A 14,031-nucleotide genomic window follows, 5' to 3' on the forward strand; every position below is an offset into this window, starting at 1 on the left:
AATTTCCATTGTTGAAGCCCCTCACTCAGTGGTACTTTGTTACGGCAGCCCCAGCAGACTAATGCACATGCAAAATGAGGGCTTAGGACTCCAAGGCTCCTAAGAATGCTTGCGAGTAAAAAGTATACAATTTTGATTCCACTGTTCTATTTTATCTATACATATGCCTTTCTTCCCCTGCCAAGAGTTGCCATCACTGAAGGTCAAGGAACTTCAAAATTCTGGCAAGAGCTGGACACACAGTAGCTCTTAATAAATGCTCACTGAATGAAAAAAGGAACAACAGGGCAGAAGTAGTAGGGAATGCCCTTAGTTCTGTGAAGTATAGTGGACATTCATTCAACGAATGTTCATTGAGCACCTATTATGTGCCAGGCCCTGTTCTGGGTGCAGGGATCACAATGGTGAAGAGGAACTGTCTTCCCTGCCTTCCTGGAGGTGACATTCTAGTATTGGGGGAGAGGAACAAGTCATAAGCACATAAAAAAGTTAATTATGTAATAGGGCTTCCCTGGTGGCACAGTGGTTAAGAATCCTCCTGCCAATGCAGGGGACACGGGTTCGAGCCCTGGTCCAGGAAGATCCCACATGCAGCTAAGCCCATGCACCACAACTACTGAGCCTGCACTCTAGAGCACGCAAGCTGCAACTACTGAAGCCCGCGTGCCTAGAGCCCATGCTCCACAACAAGAGAAGCCACCACAGTGAGAAGCCCGCACAGCAGAACGAAGTGCAGCCCCTGCTCAACGCAACTAGAGAAAGCCCGCGCGCAACAACGAAGACCCAACGCAGCCCAAATAAATAAATAAAATTAAAAACTTTATAAAGACAAGAAGTTAATTATGTAATATTGCTAGTCAGCCCCAACTACTTTTTTTTTTTTGGCCTCTCCTGTAGTGGAGGACAGGCTCCAGACGCGCAGGCTCAGCAGCCATGGCTCACGGGCCCAGCCACTCCACGGCATGTGGGATCTTCCTGGGCCAGGGCACGAACCCGTGTCCCCTGCATCGGCAGGCGGACTCTCAACCACTGCGCCACCAGGGAAGCCCCCAACTACTTATTGATGAGCTACTTTGTGCCAGGCAGGATCTGGCCCAGAGGTGAACAGGGTCATCCTCCTCTCTTTCAGCTACAGCCCAAAGCAGCCACTCTACTACAGGGCTGCCATAACAAAGTACCACACACTTGGTGACTTACAAAAACAGAGGTTGATTCTCACAGTTCTGGAGGCCACAAGTCCAAATCAAGTTGTCAGCAAGGCCATGCTCTTTCTGAAGGCTCTAGGGGAGGATACTTCCTTCCTTCTAGTTTCTAGTGGTTGCCAGCATCCTTGGTGTTCCTAGGCTTAGAGACGCATCACTGCAATCTCTGCTGTGATCCTCACCTGGTATTCTCCCTGTATGTCTCTGGCCCAAATTTCCTTCTTCTCATAAGGATACCAGTCACTGGATTAGAACCCATCCTAATCCAGGATGACCTCATTTTACATTGATTACATCTGCCAAGGCTGTATTTCCAAATAAGGTCCCATTCACAAGTACCGGGGGTTTGTACACATCTTTTGGGGGCACACAAGTCAGCTCACAAAAGCCACCATCTTGCTTTGCCCGCTCAGAGTGAGCGAGATTGCAGCAGAACTTAACCGTCAGGAATCTACCTCTCCATTTCATTCTTAGAATCCAATTAACTCTTTTTTTTTTATTGGAGTATAGTTGATTTACAATGTTGTGTTAGTTTCAGGTATACAGCAAAGTGATTCAGTTATACATACACATATATTCATTCTTTTTCAGATTCTTTTCTCTTATAGGTTATCACAGAGTATTGAGCAGAGTTCCCTGTGCTATATACAGTAGGTCCTTGTTGGTTATCCATCTTACATATAGTAGTGTGTATATGTTCATCCTAAGCTCCTGATTTATCCCTGCCCCCCATGTTTCCCCTCGGTAACCATAAGTTTGTTTTCGGTATCTGTAGGAATCCAATTAATTCTGTCAATCATTTTAAGATTCTTTTTTTTTTAACTGAGCTGGAAGAAAATTATCCCAGCTACATAAAAATTAAAAATTTGGGGGTCTGGGGATAACAAGACCTTTTCTTTTTCAGTTGGACTCTCCCTTTACACAGCACTTTATTATGATAATTTTCAAACGTACAGAAAAGTCGGAAGTGTACAACGAACACTTACGTAACCACCGCAGAGATTCTACTTAGATTGTTGACCTATTGCTCCATCTATTTTGGATCATTTCTTTTTGACTCATCGCTCCATTGATCAACTTTTCCTTAATCCCACGTTGCTCTGGACTTATCGTGAGCCACCTGAGAAAACATGGGGTTGGACATCAGGACCCAGTGCGGTACCCGAAGGCTGCTTGTCACCAGAGTCTGTTCATGCATGGATGGGAGGCCCTCACAACGCCCAGCAGAAGCAAACAAGAGCAGAACACACAGCTGGTTAAACCTTCACAGGGATTCTCTGGAGGCCCTGGACTCTTCAGAAGGCCTCACCCAGGAATGCCAAGGCCAGTGTCCCCGAACACAGCTCATTCATCTCACTCAAGAGAACCTACGAGGACCACCCCCGAGCTCTTGTTTATATCTTTTTTTTAACTGAAGTATGGTTGTTTGTTTTTGGCGGGGGTTTTTTGGCCATGCTGCCTGGCATAGGGGATCTTAGTTCCCCGACCAGGGATTGAACCCGTGCCCCGTGCAGTGGAAGCACGGAGTCCTAACCACTGGACCGCCAGGGAAGTCCCTGTTGAAGTATAATTGATTTACAATGTTTCAGGTGTACAGCAAAGTGATTCAATTCCATATTTTTTTTCCAGATTCTTTTCCATGATAGGTTATTACTAGATATTGAATATAGTTCCCTGTGCTATACAGTGGGTTCTTTTTTATTTTATATATAGTATACAGTAGGTCCATTGTGTATCTATTAATCCCAAATTCCCAATCTATCCCTCCCCCCTTTCCCCTTTGGTAGCCACAAGTTTGTTTTCTATGTCTTTGTTTAAACCTGAAAAAGAGAAGAGGAAACAGTAATTGAAAAGCAAATTTCTTCCCTATTTGACAATCCAAAGTCCATTCCTCGTACACACATACCCCTACACACATAGCTACACACACCCCTATTCAAGTCCTTACACATATGCCCTTCACACACACACACACACACTGCTCCTGTGTTGGACATTCTCAGAGAAAGCAGTTTCATTGGGATCTTTTCACTCGTGTTCAAATTTCATTTCTCCATTTGGGAAAAATCACATTTTCAAAATTGCTTTTACTCAATAGATTGGATGCCTTGGGAAATGGCCGAATCACAACCCCCGCACAGTTTCACCACAGTTTTATTTATTAACACCCTCCCTCTCTTGCAAATGAGAAATTGTGAAATCCTTTTTAAACGAAGGGCTCTTACACCTACTAAGCCGGCTTTTCAAAAGCAGAAACCACTGACCCACTCACTAGTTTCCTTTGATACTTAGAGGTCAAATGGTAACGAAATATATTAACTCCAATTGCCAAGATTCCAAAACCTTTTAAGTTCGCCCATCTCAGATCTGGCACCATCATTACCACTTTATAAATGAGGAAACCAACATTTAACCAAATGATTACCAGCCTTGTTAAAAAGCTACTGATTAGTCCGTTACAAAACACACAGGGCGCCCTGGGAACCAGGAAGTGAATGGTCAATGACTGTGATAAGGAAACCCAACTTTCTTCTTTGCTCTATTAGAAGCAGCAATTTAATCCATTATCAGGGGGAGTTCCCTCTCCTCCTGGAACCGAATTCAAATCTTTGATTATCCTTCCCTCCAAAAGGGGAGCCAGTTTTTCTGCTGCTAAGAACTGCCATTCATCAAGTGATTCCAGAATTAGGCATGGTTCTAAGACACAGAGCATCTAATTCAGGGACCTTTACCCAGGGTCCACCCCAAGGGTACATGTATAGAATCTGGAGGGCCCTTCAATTTGGGTGAGGGGAAAATATCACGTCTTTATTCCCACTAACTTCTAAATGGGATTTAGCATTTGTTTCTGTTATGAAAGTAGGGAACAAGCCTCATCATTATCGTGACCCCGTCCTCAGTGGAAATCCCAGGTGTTTTTGTACACTGTGACAGCTGTTACAGATAGCTGCAGAGATCTTTTACAGGTATCACTACTTTTTTTATGATAGTGAATTGATCTGCTGCCATTTAAATCCTAATAAAGCTGTGCTTATTATGTCATACGTCACACATTAGCTTAGCATTTTGATAACTGAATTTTGATATAATACTTTTGTAAAACACCTTTATTATTTTCATTTGTGGTAAAAACCACGTAGTAGTATAAAATTCACCATCTTAACCATTTTTAAGTATACAGTTCAATAGCATTAATTACGTTCACAATATCGTGCAACCATCGCCGCCATCCTTCTCCAGAACTCTTTCTGTCTTACGAAACTGAAACTCTACACCCATGAAACAATAACTCCCATTCTCCTCTCCCTCAGCCTCTGGCAATCGCCATTCTACTTTCTGTCTCTATGAATTTGACTACTCTAGGGGACCTCATATAGGTGGGATCATACAGTATCTGTCCTTTTGTTTTTGTTTTGTTTTTGTTTTGGCCATGCTACATGCCACGCGGGATCTTAGTTTCCCAACCAGGGATGGAACCTGCGGCCCCTGCGTTAGAAGCATGGAGTCTTATCTTAACCACTGGCCTGCCAGGGAAGTCCCAAGTACCTGTCCTTTTGGGGATTTTTTAAAATTTATTTATTTATTTTTGGCTGTGTTGGGTCTTTGTTGCTGCGCCCTGGCTTCCTCTAGCTGTGGCGAGTGGGGGCTACTCTTCATTGCGGTGTGTGGGCTTCTCATTGTGGTGGCTTCTCTTTGCTGCGGAGCACGGGCTCTAGGCACGCGGGCTTCAGTAGTTGCAGCACGCGGGCTCAGTAGTTGCGGCTCACGGGCTCTAGAGCGCAGGCTCAGTGGTTGTGGCACATGGGCTTAGTTGCTCCGCTGCATCTGGGATCTTCCTGGACCAGAGCTCGAACCTGTGTCCCCTGCACTGGCAGCGGATTCTTAACCACTGTGCCACCAGGGAAGCCCTAAGTCCCTGTCCTTTTGTGATTGGCTTATTTCACTTAGCATAACATCCTAAGCATAACATCACGTTGTAGCATGTGTCAGAATTCCCGTCTTTTTTAAGGCCGAATATTCCACTGTATGTATGTACCACATTTTGCTCACTCATTCATCCATCGATGGACACTTGTGTTGGACATAATTATTTCGTTGTTATACCATATATTGTATTACATGCACTTAAAAACGTTATTTTGAGGAGTCCATTGCCTTCACCAACCATCCAAGGGATCCGTGTGTAATACACAAAAGGTGAAGAAGCTCAGTGAGACAGACATTAGGAAATGGGCTCAGAGAAGTTAAAACATTTGCCCAAGGTCACCCAGCAGGGAGTCAAGCCCAGCTCAGTCAGAATCCAAAGCCCACCTGTACGGTATGACTTCCCTTTCACTGCGAATGACTTAGGCTCTGGTTTCAATGGACATTTGGTGTTTTTCCAGAGAGACCCTCCAGGAGCACCGTGAAGGGAACGGAGACAGCTTACATCCCAGCACTGAAGTTCAGGGCATGGCTCACCGTTTGTAGGAGGAAAGTCCAGCACTTTCTCCACTCCCTTTTCTCAGGCAGTGCCCCCTGTGTCTGGGTCTTCACTCAACTCTGTCCGACTCCCTAGTGAGGACCCCAGGACATCTGAGACACAAAGGGACCCCTGGACGTCACCTAAGTTACCTAAACCCTGAGATCTGGGACAGTGGGGAGTGCGCACCCCATTATACCCCCAAGTCTGTGAGCAGACAACTAGAATACCCTCATCCTCACCTAATAGCTGGAAGAGGGCAGTGATTCCCGAACCTTCTCTGAAGTCATATTGACAAACAATCACATGCTTTAACTCCCGATATAAAATTTGGGCCTTGTAATTGCTCTAGTCTAGCAAAATTTCCCCCTGAGAAAACTAAGAACTGAGATTATTCACACTGGTGTCATGGGAGACCCTCTGGAAAATGCTAAACTCTCTGACATCACCGCATAACGATTCTTTTTCCCTTTCTTATGAGCACTGATGGGGTTAGTATTAGGAGCTAATAGCAGAGGTGAAGCGGAGGGAGGGATAAACCGGGAGATTGGGATTGACATATATATACTACTATATATAAAATAGATAACTAATAAAAGGGAACTCTACTCAATTTCCTGTAATGACCTACATAGGAAAAGAATTTTTAAAAGAGTAGATATATGTATATGTATAACTGATTCACTTTGCTGTACAGCAGAAACTAACACAACATCGTAAATCACCTATACTCCAATAAAAATTAATTGAAAAAATAAATGACAGTACCTAAAACTTATTGGCACCTTCTTTGCACCAAACATGTTAATTCTCCAGGAATCATATGCAGCAGGGGCTACTACTGCCCCTCATTTTACAGAAGAGGAAACAGGCCCAGAGTGGTTAGTAATTTGCAAGAAGTCACACAGCTGGTGAGTAGCTTGAACTCTGACCCCAGGTGGTCTGCATGGAGGACATCATGGCCAAGTTCTGTGAGTCCTCTTTCTAGGACACAAGCCTCAAGTTGCAACAAGGGAGGAAGGCCCGTAAATGTCTGTGAATTTCCTTGTGAAAACTTTTTCTTCACCTTGTGTAGAAGATAAACTAGTTTGCTTTCGAGAAGCAAATTAACCATTAGGAGCCCAGATTCTAGAAACACTCAAATTCACTAGACGTCAGAGAAGTGCAAATTAAAACAACATTATGAGAGAGGATTTACACTCATCAGAATAGCAAAAATCAGGGAGGTGGAAATGAGAGAGGAGGGGTGTCTGCAGAACCATGCAGAGAGGCAGGAGGACATAGAGCTAAGAGCCCGGGTGCCACAACCAGTCTGGGGGGGAGTCACACCCACCCAGGCACCTCTGCGCTGATTTCCTTATCTGGAAATGGAGGTGATTTTATCTATTTCATAGAATTGTTGCAAGGATTCCAACAGCTAATGACACCAAGGGCTGGCAAGGGCACCTGTGCCCGTAAGGGCTCCATGAAAACAGCACAGGCAAGCCTGAGCTCCCGGAAGACAAGGCCTTTTCTCTGTTCGTTGGCTGTATCTCCAGTGCCTAGAATAAGTGGGAACTTAGTAAGTGAAGTGCTCAATCAATATTTGTTGAATAAATGAATGCATTTACGAATGATGTGGGGAGAAGGCGATATCTCAACACCACTTGATGGAACGTCAAATAGTGAAAAATTAAAAATCTTGGAAATTGGGACAATACGGAAAGAAGGAAAATTAAGTAGTTTGTCCAGTCCTTGAGCCAGCCATCTCACTTCGATGTATCTCAGAGACTTCCTCCTCTGGTTCACGATGGGTAACAAACCAGGGGACAATCCAGGGACATTCACAGGGAGCAAGCGAGTCGATGTGGGAGAGCCACACGACAGAACACGCTGCAATAGTTAGAAGTGATCATCCAGAGCAGGGCTTGGCAAACCTTCCTGTAAAAGGCCAGATAATAAACACTGTAGGCTTTTCAGACCGTAGGGTCTCGGACGCAGCCTTAGATGGTCTGTAAATGAATGGGCGTGGCTGTCCTAACAGAACCATTTATGGACACTCAAATGTGAATTTCATATAATTCCTACGTGTCCCAAAATATTCTTCTTCTTTTGGGTATTTTCCCCCCAGCCATTTAAAAATCCTAGCTTGTTGGGCTTCCCTGGTGACACAGTGGTTAAGAATCCGCCTGCCAATGCAGGGGACATGGGTTCGAGCCCTGGTCCGGGAAGATCACACATGCTGCGGAGCAACTAAGCCTGAGAGCTGCAACTACTGAGCCTGTGCTCTAGAGCCTGTGGGCCACAACTACTGAGCCCATGTGCCACAACTACTGAAGCCTGCACGCCTAGAGCCCACACTCTGCAACAAGAGAAGTCACCGTGATGAGAAGCCCATGCACCGCAACGAAGACCCAACACAGCCATAAATATAATTAATTAATTAACTAAAAAATTAATTAAAAAATAAATAAATAAAAATCTTAGCTTGCAGGCTGCACAAAAAACTTCAGGGGCCCAGATTTCACTCGGGGGCCATAATTTGCTGTTCTACGTGTATGTCGGCAACATGGATGAATTCCAAAAACACAATCAACAAACCTGGTGATCTTGGGCAGGATAAGGGTTAAAGAAAAATGACCATACATCCTAATTTTCCAGGGACAGACTAGTTTACCCCACATTGTCCCGGTAATTAATAGCCTGTCTTTCACTCTGAAAAATCCCGGACTGGATGATGAATTACATGTCACCTTCCCCAGTTAAACCATCATCCTAGTTATATAAATTACAAACATACGTTCATTTGTGTATCCCCCAACGTGTAGAGCAGGGGTCGGCAATTTTTTCCCCATAAAGGACCGGAAAGTAGATATTTTAGGCCTTGTGCCATGTGATCTGTTGATGCAGCATGAAAACAGTCGGAGATAACACAGCAATGAAGGAGTGAGACTGGGTACCACTAAAACTCACTGATGAACACTGAAATTTGAAGGTCATGTAATTTTCACATATCACAAAATATTATCCTTCTTTGGATTTTTTCCAACCATTTAAATATGTAAAAACACTTTCAGCTTGCGGGTCATATAAAATCTGGCAATGGGCTAGATTTGGCCCAAAGGCTGTAGTTTGTTGACTGCTAGTCTGGAATAACACCTAGCCCCGTGGTAGGTGCTGCAGAAATGTCTGGTTTTTGCTGAGTACACTCACTGTGAAAAACCGTGCCTGTTTTACAAGGACACATGCAGATTTAAGGACAGATAAACACCTGAGTGAGGGTCTAGGAGGGGGATGGGAGGAAATAGGGACTGGGAATAAATAGGGAAAATAATGAAATAAGGGAAACTTCGTCCAGACTGAGGAGGATGGTGGATCATGAACTGAAGAGGGTAATAAACGCTACTCCACTTCTGAGGCCCAAAAAGAAAAAGGAAAAAACAAAGTGAGGGCTCTGGAGCCAGAGAGCCCTACATTTGAAATTCTGAAGCTGCCCACCCTATCTGGTGACCTTGAGCAAGTCTAACCTCTCAAAGGTTCTTTGGAAAATAGAACTAAGTATAGTACCTACTTCCTAGGACTGCTGTGAGGATTGAATGAATCCATACAGGTAAGGGCTTGGCACCGTGTCTGGTCAATGAATGTTATACTGTAGTGGTCATTTTCCATAAAGAATAGAGAGAAAACTTGTGCCCCAGGGGTCCAAATAAGGTGATTGACTAGAGGTGATTAAGAGGACAGGCTCAGGAGCCAAGAACCCCAGCTTTGCCGTTACTGGCTGTGTGACCTTGGCCAAGTCTTGTGTCCTTCCTGTGCCTCAATTTCCTCAGCTGGGCAACGCTAATAATAGTAGTACTTGCCTCGTAGGATTAATGTAAAAATTAAATTACTCAAAACATAGCCTAGGGACCTCCTTAGTGGCACATTCATTAAGAATCCGCCTGCCAATGCAGGGGACATGGGTTTGAGCCCTGGTCCGGGAGGATCCCACGTGCCGCAGCGCAACTAAGCCCGTGAGCCACAACTACTAAGCCTGCGCTCTAGAGCCCACGAGCCACAACTACTGAGCCCACGTGCTGCAACTACTGAAACCCGGGTGCCTAGAGCCTGTGCTCTGCAACAAAGAGAAGCCACTGCAATGAGAAGCCCGTGCACCACAATGAAGAGTAGCCCCCAACTGCCGCAACTAGAGAAGACCCACGCGCAGCAACGAAGACCCAACATAGCCAAAAATAAATAAATAAATTAATTAATTAAAAAAAAAAAAAAGAACCCCAGGTCAGTTGACGTCCCTCCTCCGTCACGATTTTTCTCACCTGGGCTGGTTTATTCATAAAGTCTCCACTCATCCTCTCAGACTCCCTCCAAGCTTCGCCGGCTGGTGCAACTGTTCTCAGCTGCACTTGAACTCTGCTGGGGTGGGGGTGGGACCCCTGGGTAGGTTTCTGGGAAGTCGGGTCAAGAGAACGTGGCTGTTCCTCAGGTTAAACTTGACTTCTCAGCTTCTTTCCTTCACTTGGCCTGGAGAGAGCTGACAGGTTCAGGACACGTTACGCCAAATATGGCATGTTGGTGTATTGGACATTTTAAGCTGAAGGAGCTGGAGAAAAACAGCAGAAGCAGAAGGACTCTGTGACTCTCCTTGGAAGCAGGCCATATACCCTCAGGTGAGAGGTGCCCTCCCTGTACCCAGAGGAAGAGAGCATCCTTTTCTCTAAGACGGAGCAACACTGAGAGGAATCTCAGCGAACAGGCCTTGCTTTGTCTCCCCCAGTTGACTACACTCACCTCACACCCTTTGTCCTTGCTTTCCACGACTTCTCACTCTTCCTCAAACCTAGCATAGAAACATTCAGTTTGGACCATTTCTTAGGGTCTTCATTTTCTTATGAAGGCTCCTGTGTCCGGTAAAATTTATGTGAAATAGGGACTACCCTGGTGGTGCAGGGGTTAAGAATCCTTCTGCCAATGCAGGGGACACGGGTTCGAGCCCTGGTTGGGGAAGATCCCACATTGCCACGGAGCAACTAAGCCCGCGCGCCACAACTACTGAGCCTGTGCTCCTAGACCCCGTGCTCCACAAGAGCAGCCACCGCAATGAAGAGTAGCCCCCGCTCTCCACAACTAGAGAAAGCCCGCATGCAACAATGAAGACCCAACACAGCCAAAAATAAATAAATAAATTTATTTTTTAAAAAAACACACATAGCCTAGCAATTCTGACATATGCTGCAACATGGATGAACCTTGAGAACATTATGCTAAATGGAATAAGCCAGTCATAAAAAGACAAATACCCATGATTCCACTTACACGAGGTATTTAGAGTAGCCAAAATCATACAGACAGAAAGCAGAATGGGGGTTGCTGGGGTGATAGGGAGGGGAGAATGGGAAGTTATTGTTTATAGAGTTTCAGTTTTACAAGATGAAAAAGTTATGGGGCTGGATGGTGGTGATGGCTGCCCATAATGTGAATGAATATATGTAATACCAATCAAGTGTGCACTTAAAAATGGCTAAGATAGTAAACTTTATGTTATGTGTATTTAACACCATAAAAAACATTTGCTTACAAAAAACAATGAAACAAACACACCATAGCCTAGCATATAAGTGCTCAAATATTATACATTAGTATGTTGTCACTCTGGACCCACAATTTCTGCCCCAGGGGAAATTTAAAAAGGAATCAGAACAACAATCCCCTGTGAAATACTCCAAAAGATCCAAGGAGTTGGGCTGTGGGCTTTGAGGAAAGATTGCGTTGAGGAAACATCTAACATGAAAGACAAGATCAAAACAAACAAACAGACAATAATTATTCTGATGAAACAGACATAATGTTGTGCACAAGAAAACATCAAAGAAACTAACATTAATATCCTCAGAGAATTAAATTAAAAATATTACCTCCATGAAACAAGAACAGTTGCTATAATCAAGGAAAAAATCGGAGAATAGGAAAGATCTTTTGGAAAATAAAAACATAGATGCCAAAATAAAAAAAAAAATACAATAGAAAGACTGAAGGTAATGTCGGTGGATAAATTTCACAGAAAGTAGAAAAAAATTTGCAAAACAGAAGAAAAAATATTTTTTAAATGGTGAGTCATTGCAGGAGATTCAGTAGCTAACTAAAGACTTTTAGAAAGTGGGGGAGAACTTGTCATAGTAATAATACAACAAACTTTTCCAGAATTAAAGGAGAAGAATATTCAGAATGAAAAGATCACCATATGCCCAGAACAATGAATGAAAAAAAATCTCCAGGAAGACAAAGTAAGACATCATCTTCAATTTCAGAATACAAGTGGTACGAAGATTATGCAAGACTGTAGAGAAAACGCAGATTACGTGAATGACCAAGAATACAATGGACTTCTCAAAAACAAGAGAAGCCAGAGGGCAGTGGAAAAATATCTTCCAAGGGCTGAGAAAAAAATAACTTTCAACCTGAAATTCTGTCTACAACCAGACTATCAGTCAACTGTGAAAGTGGAATAAAGCCATTTTCAGACATGTAAGGACGTCCCAGGATGACAGCTGATACAAGTCCCAGAAAGCAACCAGGAAAGGGGGTCTGAAACCTCCAAGAAATTTAAAAATGGAAATGATAATTTTCTGATAGATTTGACTATAAGGAAAAACTTAAGAGCTTTCTATACCTTTTGGAGGGTATAGGGAGATGTAGCTGTTCAAAGAGAACAGAACAAATGAAAAAACAAGGGGGGAGGGAAATAAAAAAATACAAAGGAATTAATAACTCCAAGAAAAACAAAAAGTTGCACAAGAAGAGATACACCTTGGTTCAGCATTGAATAAAATTTATGTAGTCATAATAATGAAAACATTGAATGTGTATTTAACCAAAATTTGTGATATAAGTATATTAAGAGGATGGAGGAAATGATAATGGAGTGTGTGAGTTAAAAATCCTCACTGATCATAGAGGAAATCAACAGATAATTTCTAAAACAGGTGAATCAAAATATTGCAGAATAGCTTTATTATTTAAAAAATACGTAAGTAAATCCATAAGAAGCAACTAAAAGAATGGTTGGTTACCTCTGAAAGGGATAGGAGGGTTTTGGGGAGAGCATGGGATGGCAGTCTTTTGCTATTGGTGTTTTTACACTGATTGGATTTTTACAAAAATAATTTTAAAAATCTAAGACCTAGGCTAAATAGGGGAGGCAGATCTTAATTCTGGAATGTTCTAAGACACTTCAATGAAAAGGAAAGTAAGTCATGATGAAATAAAAATGGCTTGCCTTGGTATTATATTATTTTACCTTTCAAAAATGCTTCTGACAACCAAGGCAGCAATGAGTACACCTAATGACCAGATTCTAGTTTCTAAATGTCTTTCCTGACTAAAATGAACCAGGGCTCTTTAGAGGAATGGCTGATTCCAGGGCTGGCACAGGGAAAGTATACGGTGAGACTGGAACACTTTCTTGTGCCAGAAAGCAAGAACGTACTCAAAGACTGAAGGGAACACATCAAAAGAACACAAAGGCAGTTTAAAGGGTTTCCCCAGGCCATAATTAGGACAATTTGATCATTAAAAACACTAATGACTGTAATTATTGCAAAACATTGAATAAATAAATTCCAAGAGTTCATAGTGACTAAAAAAAACAGGAAAAAATTAAAATTAATTTGTTACCATTTGAGATGACTATTAGGTCAACCTACTCTGAAACTTGATAAAAAGTTAAGCATTTAGGGGGAACTGCAGTTCATCTCCAGTTAATGAAGGAAAATTCTTCTTTACAAAGGAATGTCGAAGAAATGATATATTTAAAATTTTGTCTTTTTGCAACCCCCAGTGAAGTAAATGAAACAGGCAGGGATCGTTAGTGGATGCTAAAACCATTAAGTAAAAGGTTGTAGGGAAATGGCATATTTCCTTGTGCCCAAGTATCCAGAGATTACTTGCAAACTGCAAAGAGGGAAAATATACTTTTTCTGTGGAGGGATCCAGTGGTCACAATATTAACCGAAAGACCAGATTTAGCATTGCTGAAAGTGAGACAACCAGTCATTGTGTTCCCGATGGAGTGCAATGGGATGTACACGTCTTTACCCACAAAGTGTTCTGGCCATTGTCTAACCTGAATGTGACCATGAGTTTAGACCTAACTTCCACTGTGCAGGAAAATAGAGGAGAGAGGAATGAGCTAAATAATGCCATGAGGAGCCAGTCAGATGAATCCAGAATGTAGAGTTGACCCTTGAACAACACAGGGGTTGGGAGTGCCGACCCTCCAGAAAGTCGAAAATCCGAGTATAATTTATAATCTGTACCCGTGGTTCCTCTGTATTCGTGGTTCCCCTGTATCTGTGGTTCCCCAGCCTCGGATTCAACCAACCAAGGATCATG

Source organism: Delphinus delphis, chromosome 1 (genome assembly GCF_949987515.2).
Source record: "Delphinus delphis chromosome 1, mDelDel1.2, whole genome shotgun sequence".
Taxonomy (NCBI): Eukaryota; Metazoa; Chordata; class Mammalia; order Artiodactyla; family Delphinidae; genus Delphinus; species Delphinus delphis.